This window comes from Thamnophis sirtalis, unplaced genomic scaffold (assembly GCF_051295495.1).
Source record: "Thamnophis sirtalis isolate CommonGarterSnake01/CBP01778 unplaced genomic scaffold, rThaSir2_p1.2 scaffold_15, whole genome shotgun sequence".
Lineage (NCBI taxonomy): Eukaryota > Metazoa > Chordata > Lepidosauria > Squamata > Natricidae > Thamnophis > Thamnophis sirtalis.
In genome coordinates, this window is record NW_028261395.1 from 3,643,131 (window position 1) to 3,652,067 (window position 8,937).

General features: G+C 45.3%; 1 protein-coding gene across 2 annotated transcripts in view; it reads right to left on the reverse strand.

Annotated features, from left to right (window-relative positions):
• Positions 1-6,159, reverse strand: part of PCGF5 (polycomb group ring finger 5) — a 40,612-nt gene extending 34,453 nt beyond the window's left edge. Inside the window, exon 1 of one of the 2 annotated variants that reach the window (XM_087702281.1) lies at positions 6,039-6,159. The gene's annotated coding sequence lies outside the window, so the exon portion shown is untranslated. The remainder of the gene's footprint in view (positions 1-6,038) is intronic. The other variant, XM_087702280.1, reaches the window with a different exon arrangement.
• Between the last annotated feature and the right edge of the window lie 2,778 nt (positions 6,160-8,937).

Consider the following 8,937-nt stretch of genomic DNA (forward strand, 5'->3'; position numbering starts at 1 on the left):
ACCACTGATGTTCTGTGGATGTAGGCTGCCTCAAATCCTTCTGTCGCTTCACATAATCCAAATAGATTTGATGATGTTATCAGGGCTCTGTAGGGGCCAAACCATCATTTCCAGGACCTTCTTGTTATTCTTTACACTGAAGGTAGTTCTTATTGATAAATGAAGGCAAACATGTGTGTGTCATAATAATGTTTCTAAGGATCCAATCTGGGTTGGTCATCAGAACCAGAGTTTTAGCCTTGTGAGGTTTTGGGCTTCATGCTACAGAGAAGTTCAGGGATCTTCTCTCTAACAGGGTGTATCTTAATGACATTGGCTGTGTTTTGGGGGCTGTTGTTCTGCTGCAGGATATATTTGGGGCCAATCACATGCCTTCCTGAAGGTATGGAATGATGGATAAGTATCTGCCTGTACTTCTCAGCACTGAGAACACCTTTGATCCTGACCAAATCGCCAAGTCCATTTGCAGAAATGCAGCCCCAAACTTGCAATAAACCTCTGTCATGCTTTACTACTGCCTGCAGATGCTCACTATTGTACCGCTCTCCAGCTCTTGGGTGAGCAAACTGCGTCCTGCTATAGCCAAATATTTCAATTTTTGACCCATCAAGTCCAGAGCACCTGTTGCCATTTGTCTGCACACCAGTTCCTATGTTTTCATTTATAGTGAATCGCTTAGCCTTGTTTCCACATCAAGAGGTATGGCTTTTTTGTTGCAATTCTTCCATGAAGACCACTTCTGGGGAGACTTCTCAGAACAATAGATGGGTGTACTTGGGACTCACTGATTTCTGTCGGTTCCTTGCTGATGATACTGCTGACCATCTTCCAATGTCAAAGGGAAGGAAGCATGATGCGTCTTTCATCTGCTGCAATCTTTCCTTGACTGACTCCTGCATCTACAATCCTCAACATTGCCTGTTTCTTTGTGCTTCTTCAAAAGAGCTTGAACAGTACACCTTGAAACCCCCGTCTACTTTGAAATCTTTGCCAGAGAGAGACCTTGCTGGTGCTGTATAATTACCCTGCGCCTTGTTCCTGTCCTCAGTTTTGCCACGGTGCGTGACCTGTGACATGAAACTGTCTTCCACAACCTCACCCTAGTAGCAGGGTTTGACTGTTTCTCCACCAGTTTTAAGCCTCCTAGGCGTCTGTTTCTGATTGGTTTCAACTTACATATGAAATTATCATTAGCACCTCCTTGGTATAATTGCTTAATCATACACCTGACTCTAATTCTATAAAATCTCTGACTTTATACAAGTGTAAGAATTGGTGCTGTTTTGAAGGCAAAGGTGACCACACCAAATATCGATTTGATTTGGATTTCTCTTCGTTTATTTTCCTTCTTGTTAATTGATAAAAATAAACTATTAACATTTCTATTTCTAAAAGCATTCTTAATTTGCAGCAATTTTGCACAACTGACACTTTTGCACAGTTAACACTTTGCAAAGGCATGCCAGGCATTTCATTAGAGTGCACTCTCAGAGATAAAATAACAGACAGAAATAGACAACAAAAGTTTTTAGAGAAAGACCCCTGAAGGATTCACTCTGATTGATTACTGGTTTATTGTGCTCTGCAGTAAATTCAGAGCAAAGAAAAGTTAATGTTCCTATTTTCATTAGAAACAAAAGGCACCAATCCCAGAAATACAATTTTTTTATTGTACTTGCAATATATTCTTGGGACTAAGTAACTTTTATTCAGTTAAGTTGACATATCTCATCTACACTTCATTTTCTTCCACAATAAAACAGGGGATTCCCAAATAATCTTCTGTCCTGGTAATTTACAAGATCCAGACTTATTTGGTTCAAGCAAGCTATGATGTTATTCTCATACATCCTAACAAATTCTTTCTGAAATATTCAATAGAAATTCCTAAACTGTTGAACTTCACCAAGATTTAGTGAAATTATAAAATTATAAACTCATTATATAACTCCACATTAACTCAAAAAACAACAACAACAAAAAAAAAAAACCCCACCAAATTCTGTAGCTCATATTTTCTAGTAGCTATGGTATACTAAGAACAGCAATCTATAGAAAATTAAACTTAGTACTTTACTAGTGCTGACTTAACTATTTGTGACTAACTTTCCTCAGAAATCTCAGTGTGGCTTAACATGTGCATGTTTATTTAGACTATTTCCACACCAATGATTTTATACTGTTTTATAGTGAACATGCAGCTAATGCTGTGGCGATATATTATAAATGAAGGCAGGTTTAGAACTTTGCAGCAATAGCTATAATGCTATATAGCACTTATAACGCTCTAAGATATTATAAATTAATAGTGTGAAAATGGCTAAACAGGTTAAATTTCACTGAATTCGGGATGATTTCCTCCAATAGCACAATGTTTAGAATTGCAATTGTAACTTAGATTTAAATGGAATGAGTCCATCAGCACATCTGATGAGCTTATTTCAGTCCATTTAACCACTCTGGTTTATTGCCAATGATTTCAACATTAAGGCTCTGAACAAAACAATAAATGAAGAAAATTATTTTGTTTGTACAGTGAAGTGCACTGCTGTCATGCATATCAAGAAAACATGTTTTAATACAACCTTAAATGACTGCATATCTATCCTCTTACTATAAAAGTTTCAAAATCCTGAATATATAAGCATAAACACTGGCTATTCTATTATGTTCTGCTGTGGTCCTTACTACTAATACTATTGTTTAAAATGGTTCCATACTAAAATTGTTATTGTGAATCTCTTCTAAAAGAGCAGGACAACAGAACTTGATGAAGGGGCATTGCTAGCTGTTGCTTTGCATTTAAATTAAATGTACCTTATATAATTTCAACAAGCTCAAACGCCACAATGTCTTAAAATTCATCACAACAAAGTTAACTTCTGTAAAGAAAAGCAAAGGGAACGTGTAACATGTTAGAGAAATAAATGTACATTTCATCGTTTCATATCACTCTCCTTTTCCCTAAGGCACAAAACAGAACACCGTATGTTCTTGAATAAACTTCAAAGCTTCTACTAATTGCAAACTACCTAATGTCATCTTGACAAGATATTCATTTAGTCAGACTTAAGATAAATTAACATGCCAAGACAAAATCCAAAAGGGCAGTTCGGCTCCCAATGGAATTTGTAATTTGCCAAAAGAACAGTTTCCTTTAAAAAATAAATGTTTCTCCTCTGCACTATGATGCTAATCCTCTACTACTTCGATCCGAGATGGGAAAAGATAATCTAAAACAGGCATGCATGCTCGCGGGCGCGCGTAGCAGAAGTGAGTCACTCTTCCAGGGAACTGATGATTCACCCATTCAAGTCATCCTTTTGAGGCCGAATTAACAAGCAAAACACACGTGGGGTTTCGAATCCACAAATCCTTTTACCCAGAATCGGCGGGATTCGATTATGCCCCTGAGTTCTTTTAACTCCACCCACGACTCCCGATATCGATTTTCCTCCATGACGAAAGCACCCCGGGGGGGGAGGGGAGCGGGGTAGAAAACCCACGCCCCCCCCAAAAAAAGACAGGTATACGGTGGCAATACACCTCAGTCCGTAGGTGACGTTTACATCCCGAACCTCTTTAATAAAAAAAAACCCTCCCTTTGGACTCGGGCACCTGCCGGGTCAGGTGCACACGCGATCGGCTGGCCAGTTTCACTTTTGGGTTGTTGTTTTTTTTGACTGCGCGTGTGCAGAGGTTTCCTCGGGCCGAACAGGGCCAGAAACATCGCACCCGAGAAAGACAGGAGAGAGAGAGAGAGAGAGTGAGAGAGAGTGAGAGGGGGGGGAATGACAGGAAGGAGGAAGAGAGAGAGAGGGAAGGACAGACAGAGAGGGAGAAAGAGGTAGGGAGAGAAAGACAGAAGAGAGGAAGGGAGGGAGGGAAAGACAGGAGAGAGAGACGAGAGAGAAAGAGAGGGAGAGGGAGAGAGAAAGGCAGGAGAGAAAGACAGGAGAGAGAAAGTGAGGGAGGGAAAGACAGGAGAGAGACAGAGAGAGAGAGAGAGAGAGAGAGAGAGAGAGAGAGGAAAATGACAGGAAGGAGAGAGAAAGGCAGGAGAGAAAGACAGGAGAGAGAAAGTGAGGGAGGGAAAGACAGGAGAGAGGAAGGGAGGGAGGGAAAGACAGGAGAGAGAGACGAGAGAGAAAGAGAGGGAGAGGGAGAGAGAAAGGCAGGAGAGAAAGACAGGAGAGAGAAAGTGAGGGAGGGAAAGACAGGAGAGAGACAGAGAGAGAGAGAGAGAGAGAGAGAGAGAGAGAGAGAGAGAGAGAGAGAGGAAAATGACAGGAAGGAGGAAGAGGGAGGGAAAGACAGAGAGAGGGAGAAAGAGGTAGGGAGAGAAAGACAGAAGAGAGGAAGGGAGGGAGGGAAAGACAGGAGAGAGAGACGAGAGAGAAAGAGAGGGAGAGGGAGAGAGAAAGGCAGGAGAGAAAGACAGGAGAGAGAAAGACAGGAGAGAGAAAGTGAGGGAGGGAAAGACAGGAGAGAGACAGAGAGAGAGAGAGAGAGAGAGAGAGAGAGGAAAATGACAGGAAGGAGGAAGAGGGAGGGAAAGACAGAGAGAGGGAGAAAGAGGTAGGGAGAGAAAGACAGAAGAGAGGAAGGGAGGGAGGGAAAGACAGGAGAGAGAGACAAGAGAGAGAGAGAGGAAAATGACAGGAAGGAGGAAGAGGGAGGGAGGGAAAGATAGAGGGAGGGAGAAAGAGGTAGGGAGAGAAAGACAGAAGAGAGGAAGTGAGGGAAAGACAGGAGAGAGAGAGAGAGAGAGAGAGAGGAAAATGACAGGAAGGAGGAAGAGGGAGGGAGGGAAAGACAGAAGAGAGGAAGGGAAGGGAAGACGGGAGAGAAAGACAGGAGAGAGAGAGAGACAAGAGAGAGAGACAGGAGGGAGAGAAAGACAGGAGAGAGAAAGGGAGAGAGGGAAAGACAGGAGAGAAAGACAGGAGAGAGAAGGACAGGAAAATGACAGGAAGGAGGAAGAGGGAGGGAGAGAAAGACAGAAGAGAGGAAGGGAGGGAAAGACAGGAGAGAGAAAGACAGGAGAAGGAGGGAGGGAGAAGAAGAAGAGAGGAAAGAGTTACACAGGAGAGAGGGGGGGGGGGTATCCGGCCTCTCTTTCTCCCTTCGCCCCAGCCGCAACTTGCGCCGTCCCTCCTCTTGTGACCACCTTACATAACAACAACACGGGGGCTCCCAGCAAAAAAAAACAAAAAACGCGGAAGACAAGCCAGCCGCCTTCGGGACGGGAGAAGGAGAAAGCAGATGCTCCCCCTCAGCAACCAGCCACCCTTCGCCCTCTCTCTTTTTTTTTGCGGGTCGGGGTGGAAATAAAATAAAACAAAATAAAAACCCCGAGCGACGCCGAACGGGAGGGCGGCTGGGCTAGAAAAATCCGGAATGGGAAGAAGCGACGCAGCAACACCAAGGCCGCCCTCGGCCCCCACGGGGATGGGTGTGTGTGTGTGGTGTGTGTGTGTGGTGTGTAGTGTGGTGGTGTGTGTTGGCTTGCTTGACCGCCCCTCGGCCGGCTCCCCTTTGCGGAGTTTAAAGCCAAAGGGTCTCTTCGGCTTTCCTACCCCCCCCACCACCACACACAACACAACACAACAGCCGCTCTCTCCACCCCCCCACCACACACAACAACACAACACAACAGCCGCTCTCTCCACCCCCCCACCACACACAACAACACAACACAACACAACAGCCGCTCTCTCCACCCCCCCCACCACAACACAACACAACACAACAGCCGCTCTCTCCCCCCCCCCACCCCCACCTTGGGAAACGTCAACCCGTTTAGGAGCGATTCCGAATTAAGCGGGGCGGAGGGGGGGAGGAGGAATAAAAAGTTATTAACTCTCTTCGCCGCCCCTTCGTAAAAAGGGCAGCGGACGAGCGGCGGGACGCAAGGCGCGAAGTGCCTTCCCTCAACTTCTTCTTCTGACGGGGCACCGGGCGCCTTTCTCTCCCCCCCCCTCCGGTCCTCCTTTCCCTCCACTTCCCTCAGGGGTGGCAGAAGGTTTCCCCCTTACCTTTCTTCTCTCCCCTCCCTCCCTCCCCGAGAGCGCAGCCCGCGCGGAGGGAGCAGCAGCAGCAGCCGGACTCCTCCGGGGAGGGGAAGCGTGAGGTGCCGCCGCCGCCGTTCAGCTGACAGGAGTTCCTGCCGGGGAGGGAGGGGGAGGGAAGGGAAGGGAGGGGTGGAAGGAGCGAGCGGAGGAGGGAGGGGGGAGGACGTCGCGAGTCTCTTGCGTGAGGAAGGCTCGCGCGCCGCGGAGTGGCGGGAACGGCGCGCGGAGCTGAGGCGAGGCGAAGTGTGTGTGTGGGGGGGGGGACGAGCGGGCGGGCGGCGCGCGGCGGTTCTGAGGGAAAGCGGAGGACTTTTTCCCCCCCCAGAAGCGGTTGTTTTTGTTTACGCGTCGCTTTGCCCAGAGCTCGGTGTGTGTGTGTTTTTTTTATAACACAATTCATTCTCTGATTGGACGCGCAAAAGAAAAAAAAAAAACTGGGGCACACAGCCTTTCCCTGCCCCCGCCCCTTCGTTTCTCGCTCGGAGTCCCCCTCCCCCCTCCTCCCGCCTTTTTTTTTTTTTTTGGAGTAACTTCAGCCCCGCTGAAGGAACTTCGGCTTCTTGTGGGGGGGTGGCAAAGCTTTTTTTTTGGGGGGGGGACCAGCCGAAAAAGAGCCAATGGCATCCAGCGGCGGAGGGGGGGGGGCGCGAGCGAACGCGCCGCCTTGCGCAGGCGCGGGCGCGCGCGCTCCCCAAGCAAGCTCTCAACTCTTCCCTCCCTCCGCCCGCGAGGCATTCTCCTCCCTCCCCGCCCACACTTTTTTTCTTATTTTTTTTTTTTTTTTGCCCTTCCTGGTCCAGACGCTGGAGCAAGAGAGCATGTGCGTAGTCGGCGGCGACGCATGCTCCGTAAAGCTCGATGAAGGCGCTGTGACGCTGCTGCTGCTGCCCTTAGATAGATCCCTCCCTCCCTCCCTCTCTCTCTCTCTCTTTCTTTCTTTCTCTCTCCCTCTCTCACTCACACACACACACACCATTTAATGTCCTTTTAGTAGTTTCCTCCTCCTGGGGAAAATATATCTACATTTGCTTAATTAGCATGATATTGATTAAGTCAGCAACGTCCTCAACCAGAAGTGGTGGGAGGGAGCATTAATACAGCAAAACCTTTGATAATCTGTTCAGAAATTAACCATTCAAACTAAAAAGAAAATTAGTTTGTTAAGGCTTCACAAATGAATTCACATTTCTATTCTCTCTCTCTCTCTCTCTCTCTCTCTCTCTCTCCCTCCCCCTCCCTCCCTCCCTCCCTCTCTCTCTCTCTCTCTAGGACGATACTCTATCGTTGTAGTCTTCTTACCCCCATGGGAAAGTAGAGCTTTAAGGTCCCCGCAGAGCAGTTGAATGAAGCAAAGAGGACTCCACAGAGCGTCAACTCCAAGGACGCACCGATCAAAGCAGAAATGTGTGGAGTTTAGGGAGGCATCAATGTGTGTGTTCGGCTCCTGGAGGCTGGCCGGACTGGGTCCCTGCAATTTTCTTGGCAAGATTTTGGAAGTGGCTTGCCTTGCCTGCCTCCTAGGGCTGAGAATACCAGAATGACTAGCTCAAGGTCACCCAGCTGGCTTTGTGTAAAAGTGGGACTAGAACTCGGGATCGCCTGGTTTTCTAGCCTGATGCCTTTATCCACTAACACCAGCGGTTCCCAAACTTGGCAACTTTAAGACTTGTGGACTTCAACTCCCAGAATTCTCCAAGCTAGATCTTCTGGCTGGAGAACTCTGGGAGTTGAAGTCCACAAGTCTTAAAAGTTGCCAAGTTTAGGAACCACTGCACTTACACAACGTGCCTCTTCCTCCAGCAACAGAAAGGAAGCTTATTATGGATGATTTTGTCGCCGAGGACTATCTGGAGAATTTTATTTTATTTATTTAGTTTGTCAAACAGGTACAAGGTAACAGGTATATGTATAAATATGGACGTGAACGAAAGAAATGAATACAAATAAATGGGAACAGTAGCAATAGCAATAGCAGTTAGACTTATATACCGCTTCATAGGGCTTTCAGCCCTCTCTAAGCGGTTTACAGAGTCAGCATATCGCCCCCACAGTCTGGGTCCTCATTTCACCCAGATAGATAGATAGATGATTGATTGATTGATAGATAGATAGATAGATAGATAGATAGATAGATAGATAGATAGATAGATAGATAGATAGAGATAGATAGATAGATATATAGATATAGATATAGATATAGATATAGATATAGATATAGATAGAAGATAGATAGATAGATAGATAGATAGAGATATATAGATAGATATATAGATATAGATATAGATATAGATATAGATATAGATATAGATATAGATATAGATATAGATATAGATATAGATAGAAGATAGATAGATAGATAGATAGATAGATAGATAGATAGATATAGATAGAAGATAGATAGATAGATAGATAGATAGATAGATAGATAGATAGATAGATAGATAGATAGATAGATAGATAGATAGATAGATAGATAGATAGATAGATGATGGATGATAGGTAGAGAGACAGAGAAAGACAGATGGCTGATAGGATAAGAAGATTAGATAGATAGATAGATAGATAGATAGATAGATAGATAGATAGATAGATGATAGATAGATAGATAGATAGATAGATAGATAGATGATAGATAGATAGATAGATAGATAGATAGATAGATAGATAGATAGATAGATAGATAGATAGCAATAGCAGTTAGACATATACCGCTCCATAGGTCTTTCAGCCCTCTCTCTCTAAGCGGTTTACAGAGTCAGCATATCGCCCCCACAGTCTGGGTCCTCATTTCACCCAGATAGATAGATAGATGATTGATTGATAGATAGATAGATAGATAGATAGATAGATAGATAGATAGATA